Source organism: Scaptodrosophila lebanonensis, unplaced genomic scaffold (genome assembly GCF_003285725.1).
Source record: "Scaptodrosophila lebanonensis strain 11010-0011.00,11010-0021.00 unplaced genomic scaffold, SlebRS2 tig00000129-arrow-arrow-pilon, whole genome shotgun sequence".
Taxonomy (NCBI): Eukaryota; Metazoa; Arthropoda; class Insecta; order Diptera; family Drosophilidae; genus Scaptodrosophila; species Scaptodrosophila lebanonensis.
Genome location: NW_022060583.1, coordinates 1,035,204 through 1,043,049, shown reverse-complemented (window position 1 = coordinate 1,043,049; position 7,846 = coordinate 1,035,204).

Here is a 7,846-nt window from a genome sequence, read left to right as displayed (position 1 = left end):
TTAGCGCTGCACTAGCGCTCAGCATTCGGCACTCGAGTCCGGCACCGGCTGGTAGAGGGTAGGGGGTGGCAGCTTTCTGGGACGGGCGGGGCAAGCGGCTTGGACCAGCGTGGTAAGCAGCGCCTCGTTACAAGTACTTTATGCAGTAATTGCAGTACTTGTCTCGAATGATGTTGCTGTTGTTGTTGTTGTTGGCCCTGGTGCCGGTGCCGGTGCTGGCGCTGGCGCTTTCATGTGCAATTCTTTTTCGCTAATGAAAAGCGCAGCGCGCAAAAATACAAACTCGTGTATTTTACATAGCATGACGGTTGGAATGAAAATGAAATACAGTTGTCTGAGCAAAAGCAAAAGCAACATCAACAACAACAGCAATGACGGCTGCAGCAGCTGCAGATACAACAACAATAGCTACAATAATATTAGCCATATTATTTGAGCACATTATTCATATACTGCCCATGTACATACAAGTACATAGATATGCATGTATGTACATACATATATAATCTTATTGTTGTTGGTATTAATGCTCATTTCTTCTACACGATTTCTTTGAAATGTTTTTTATACGACGACTCGCCGCCAGGTCCACAGCTTTGGGCTCGAGCTTGGCTTTCAGTCTTGTGTGTAGGTTCGGGGCTGGCTATTATTCCAACAGCGGCTTCACAATTTTCGCAGAAATTATGTGCAAAAAAAAGAAGGCAGCAACAACAACAACAAACACAAAAGTTACGCGCAACAGAACAATTTTAAACACTTATTTACTGTCCATTTCCTCTGTTTTTTGATGTGGCAGGCCAGCCAGCCAGCCAGCCAGTCAGCATTTCCATTTGTGTGTCGAGGAAAGGTTCAATGCTACCTATGTACATATTATATACCTATGTACATATGTATGTATTTACACTGTAGTGTAGTATTCATAATGTTCGAGGTATGTTTGGAAGGTTATTCACTAACATTTCATCCAGCGAACGACATATTTTAGCATAAGGGCAGAATAGTTTTTATTTGTATGAGCAGTCTAATTAACCTGTCGGAAAATAAACGGGGATTCCCCTCACAATGTGACGAGACCTAATGTATTGCAGAGGACAACACACACAGCGACTTAAAGAAAACTACACACTCGAATGTGTAGTACTATGTACTTATAGTACACCTGCAGTGATTTAAAAGAGTTGAGTTTATAGTGCGCTTCAAAATCAATCGCTTGTACATAGCATTTGCTTTAACTTCGAGCAGCATGTTTAAAGTAAAGGTATGAACTGAACACAGTAACGCTTGATTTATTTTTAACAACGACGACTAATTCATAATTGTTTCTTTCGCACATTACTATATTTTCTTATTCATTGTCTACTTCATTGCGGTAAATTTTTCGTACGAGTATATTAATACTATATATGCGCTTTTCCAAATATTAAATAAATACATGAATAAGTAAAATATTGGAGGAGCAGAAAACCAAGTATTCATTTCCATTGTTTCCCAAAACATTATAACTGAAACATTCTACAAAACGTATTGTACATACATAAAACTTGTTTGTTAAATATCAAAAACCAAAATATCCACTGAGAAATATCAAAAATAAGGAATAAAGGCTGCCAGCTATACGGGCCACTTCGAATTGGCAAGAAAAAGCCAAGATGTTTCCATGTTAAAAAATTAGTTCAGCAAGAAGAAGAAACATTGGACAGATCCAAAATTAAGTATAATAATCATTTTTGTAAATTTTTCTTCTGTTTTGATTATTATAACGTTATATTATATATTTGGTTAATAAACCGAAAATATCACAGTTTGTTGGCACTTAAATATTTTCTTACTTCGAATGCTTAACATTTAGAAGTCGAGTGAACATCACAATATGAGCAGAAGATGTATTACTATATATGGGCCATGATTTTATTTATGGCTATAACTTTCTTAACATAACACATAATTACTAACTGGATGTAATAACCAAATTTTAGTTCAAAACTACGGGTGTTATGGGAAAAAAAAAAACGGACGGACAGACGGACATGGCTGTACGACTCGACTTGTCATCCTGACCAAAAATATATATACTTTGTGGGGTCTGCCACGCCTCCTTCTGTGTGTTACATACATTCGCACAAAACTAGTATACTCTTTCACCCCTACAGGGTACAGGGTATAATGATATGTATTATTTACATATACTGTGTATATGCATGTCCAAAAAACAAAACTTCCTAAACTGGGTGCAGGGCACATATGTTTGTATGTAAATGTAGAAAATTTGTCCATCCTACGCTCGGCAATCAAGGTCCTTCTACGTGTGAAGTCTCATATGTATTTATGAAATGCAGTGCCGGTAGTGTTTCAATTGTTTGGCAAATTACGATCCTTAATTTGGCAGGCTTCCAGGAGCGGTGGAGGTAATGAAATGACTTGCTGTTTGCTCTCATTGTGCATTCAAAGAAACGAATGCCATGGGTAATAGAAAGGAATTCATGGCAAATGTGGGGAATCAAATCATTGCCAATAGCGGAAGTATAAAGACCTTAATCAATCAAAGCGCCAAAAACGCTTAACATAACCGCTTGGGTGGCAACAAATGCATATCTGTTACAGGCGCTGCTTGCAACAATAAACATACAAATATACACACATAAGCACATTCTTCTGTCCAATTGGATCAGAAGACAGAAGGGCATACCGTCTGCCTTTGCTTGTTATCAGCAACTATGGTTATGGCTTTGGCTCTGACTCTGACTCTGTCTCTGTCTCTGGCTGGATGGCTGGATGGCTTACTGGACAACTGACTGGTCCATGACATTGGAATTTGTCATCAACTCGACATTGCCGTTGCTTGTTCTGCATCTGCAGCGTGGACAGCGGAGTTATGTCTGGGCCATATAAATCATTTGAATGTGCGAGTAGTTGTGCTTGTAGTAGCTTGTTGGTGTTGTTATTAAAGTGGTTGCCTTTATTATTGTTGTTGTTGCTGTTGTTGCTATTATTGTAACCGCTGCCTAATTAGATATTGTCAACTTCATGCTCACTCTGCAGCAGTCAGCTGTTTATGCACACACACACACATATATATACAAGTATATATACAAATAGACACTCATACACTTGACCCCAATTAAATTTAAATCATTTGAAGTGCTTAGAAAGCTAAACTAATTGCTTTGCCAATGTTGTGTGCCCTATTGCTGGCTTGTGACCCCTGCAACAACAATAGCGGGCACTCCCTTAACGCTGCTTCATTTCAACATTTCCGTTCTTCATCACCCTTCATACATCCGGTGCTGTCTCGAGTGTCAACTTTAGTTGTTGTTCAATTTACTGTGGAAATTTCAAATTACTTTCGCTTGCTTAAAAGTTGAACGCACCCACACAACACAACACAACACAACACAACACAACACATTGGCATCAGTTCGAGTTGCTGTTGTTATTAATGTTGTCTGCAATTGTTATTGTTCAGCTGCAATTTGCTGGCTTGCCTTTTGTCTTCTACATACATACATACATATGTACATATATGCATACTTGTACATATATATGGAACTGAAATAAAATATGGCATTCAAATTGTTCTGATTGCTCTTGTTTTAATTCAATTTGTCAAGTTCACAATAAATAGACACTTGAAAAATTGTCCGTCGGCATCCGCCAACTGTCCGTTTGTCCACACTTCCATGTTTCTACATTTGCCAGTGGGGGCCTCTGTTGCTGCCTCTCTTCTTTGTCATGCCATAGTCTGTCCACATTTGTCCATCTGTCCATTTGTCCATTTGTCCAATGCTCGTTCGTCGTCAGCCGGCATATTTATGCGTCTCTGGACGCTCATTAATGCAATGGATAATGGACAGCACGAACGAACGAACGAACGAACGCACGCATACATATATGCACATACTCGTATACTTACATACACACACACACACACACACACACACACACACACACACCTACGTAGATACACATTCGCTGAGCGACGTGCCGGCTCATGCCTTGCATTCATTTCAACTCAAATGACCCAACGACACCACGACGATGCCAGCAATGGTCGCTTTGGCCATTTTCAATGTCATTAAGCGCAAGAAGAGGAAAGAGAAGAAAAAGTGGCAGCAACAACTACAACAACTATTACAAATTTAACTATTTAAGTTTAGAGCTCTACAAAATTCTTCTCTGTTTGCCTGAGCGCCCCTCTGTCTGTCAATCCATCATGTCGTTTATTTTTACACCCTAAGTATTGAATAGATTATATATTCGCTGAAAAGGGAAGGGCTCAGTAGGAGTAAAGTAAAAGACAATAGTCGCGGACCGCCGTGCGTCTGTTCGCTTTAGAGTTTTATTGGAGACTGACACTTTTGCTATACATATTCTTTATGCTTACATTCGTATGCAACAGTGACAGATAACTTGTAGATAACATAAGATTATTATCTGCTTATATTAACATGCGTGCATTGGTACTTATGTTTGTATTGATTTTCAACACCCTTCCTCAATGCAAACATGTTTTACAAAAATTTTCAAATCAAATTTAACAGCTTTGTAAAATGAACATGCTTCGCTTTAGGGAGATTTTTCGTTAAAATATCAGCTATCATTTCATTGGTTGATGTATACTGTAAAACAATTTGTTCTTCGTTTACAACCTGTCTTGCAAAATGATATCTAATATCAATATGCTTTGTTCTTTCATGGTGTACAGGATTCTTAGCTAATTGTTGAGCACTTAAATTATCGCCATGAAGAATAGTTGGAGTACTCGAGTCACCGCAGCCAATCTCCACTATAAGACGCCGTAGGTATATGGCCTCCTTACACGCAGTTGAAAGAGCCATATACTCCGCCTCCGTGCTGCTAAGTGCCACGCTGCGTTGCTTTTCAGATCGCCAGGATATGGGTCCTCCAGCCAAGTAGTATACATAGCCAGTATACGACTTGCGATCGATGCGGTCGCCACCCCAGTCTGCATCCACATAGCCGGTAAGGGGTTGTCCACACTCTTTGTAGTGCAACTTCAGGTCCACAGTTGACGCCAGGTATCGAAGCACATGTTTTACACCCACTAGGTGCTCTGCATGCGGATCTTGATTCCGTTGAGCTAACTTGGCAACGGAATGCAATATGTCTGGCCTTGTTGTAAGCGCCAGCCACATTAACTCGCCAATTGAAGACTGGTAGGATGCAATGTCAACCTTTTGACAATGCTCGCTGGTACATATCACTTGGAAACCAGCATCCAGTGGGGTCGCTGTAGGTCTACAGGTCTCGCATCCATGTTCACGCAATATGTCTTTGATGTATTGCGAATTGCTTAGCGAAATTTCGCCAAGCTCACCGTCGCGCTGCACTTCCATGCCAAGGAACAAATGCAGCTCTCCCTTGTCAACACATTCAAACGATGTTGTAATGGCTGACTTGATGTTGGCCAAGTCCTCTTTTGATCGGCATGCTATAATTATATCATCAACATAAACAAGGATTAATGATAAGTCACCTCTTCCGTTCCTTTTGTAAAGACACGGTTCATTTTCACATGCTACAAAATCTATGCCTTGTAGTACACAATCGAGCTTGGAGTTCCACTCGCGCCCCGACTGCTTCAATCCATATATTGCCTTTTTAAGCAATAAAGCCTTACTTGGATTATTGGGATCTGTGTATCCCTGTGGCTGCTTCATATAAACAGTTTCATGCAGGTCGCTATTCAAATAGGCGGTACACACATCTATCTGGTGAAGGTACAGCTTCAATTCCGCTGCTAACGCCAAAATAAACCGCACGGTTTCCAATCTGCAAACGGGTGAGAACGTCTCTACATAGTTCACGCCATACTTCTGGGAGCACCCTTTAGCAACGAGTCGTGCCTTGAAACGTTCGACTTTTCCATCAGAGTCACGTTTCAGGCTGTATACCCACTTGCAACCAACTGCTCGCTGATCTTTTGGTAAATCAGCCATCTGCCAGGTTTCGTTTGATTGTAGTGCCTGATATTCCTTTTGCATCGCCTCTTGCCAGAATACTGCATGTGTGCTACCAACGGCCTGATCATAGGATGTCGGAACCATTACGTCACTAGCAACCAATGCTCCAAGCACATTGTATTGCTTTCTTGGACGACCAGGTTTACCATTTCGAACAATTTTAGGCCGGCCTGGCCCAATCTTCACAGTATCCTCGTCAGAGTCTTCTTTTTCGACTGCACTCTCATATGCGTTGGAGCTGCTGTCGTCAGAACTGTGCTCACTGTCATCGTCGTCGATGCTTCTGTCACCATCCGTGTGAGTGACATGCTCTTGAACCTCGCATGCAGGAAAATCTACCGTAACGGTATCTTCATTGGTATGACCACCACAACGCTCATCAAATAGAATGTCTCGTTTTTCGACAATCGTCCTCGTCTCTGGGTCGTATAACCGATAGCCTTTGGCTGCTACCGAATACCCAACCATACGGTACTCATGCCCTTTGGGTTTGAATTTGCCTTTACGGGGACCCTTTGCAAGTGCAACTGCAATGGAACCAAAAACTTTTAGATGGCTAACACAGGGTTTCTTACCTGTCCACGCTTCCATTGGAGTCAGGTTGTTCAGTGCACTGGTAGGTGATCTGTTTCTTATGTATACTGCTGTGTTGACTGCTTCGGCCCACAAAGACTCGCCTAGGCCCGACTGCACCAATAAGCATCTGGACATCTCCGTTAATGTCCGGTTTGCTCTTTCCGCCACGCCGTTCTGCTGCGGAGTATAAGCCACGGTCAATTGCCTTGCAATACCATGGTGTTTCAGGAAACCGTTGAATGTTGTGTTGACAAACTCGCCTCCATTGTCGGTTCGAATACATTTGAGCTTTTTATCTGTTTGCCGTTCAACCAAGTTTTTAAATTCGACGAACTTACTGAACACTTCATCTTTCTTCCGCAAAAAATAAACAAATATACGCCTGGACTTGTCATCGATGAAGGTCAGAAAGTATTTGGATCCAGCAAGTGACTTCGTGTCGAATGGGCCGCATACATCAGCATGAACCAGTTCCAACAGCTCTTCGGCACGGTTAGTGCTTACCTTTGGGAATGGCTGTACATGTATTTTGCTTAGCATACACGTTTTGCAATTCAAGTTGTCTGGGAAAACAACCTTTCCAATACCACGCACTAGCTCTTTGCTGATCACTTCCTTCAGACTGGTAAAATTTAAATGGCCATAACGCTTATGCCACAATGTACCATCTGATTCAGTTGCGGAATAACACCTATTTTGTTTGCCTTGAAACATATAAAGGTTCCCAACTTTATTCGCTTTCAGTATACACTCGCCGTTTTGTATAACTTTAGCAAAATGTGGCCCAAAATGTATAACATTGTTCTTTTGCACTGACCGGCTGACGGACATAAAGTTGCCATTCATTTTCGGTACATACAGTACATCTGACAACACCAAGGTACAAAGTTCTGTCTGTAACTTCACCTCTCCTCTGCCTTCGGCCTTCAGGAAACCAGCGTCAGCTAAACCGATCATTTCAGTGTGCGCAATAAATTTTGAAAATAACGTCTTATCGCAACACATATGGCTTGTTGCTCCGCTGTCCAGACACCACATGTTGTTCTCTATCTTTCCAACGTCCAACGCATTTAACAAGCTGCTCTGCTTTTCCATCTCTTTCTTTGTCGATTGCTTTTTCCCTTCACCGCGAATTTTCTCACGCTTGCACTGTGCCTTGTAGTGCCCTTTTTCGCCGCAGTTGTAGCAAACGACGATTTTTGAATTCCTTTTTGAATTCGCTTTGGAATGCGCGACGATCTGCTGCGTAGCTATAAATGCTCTTGCATTCTCGCTCTCTCCATCTGCAT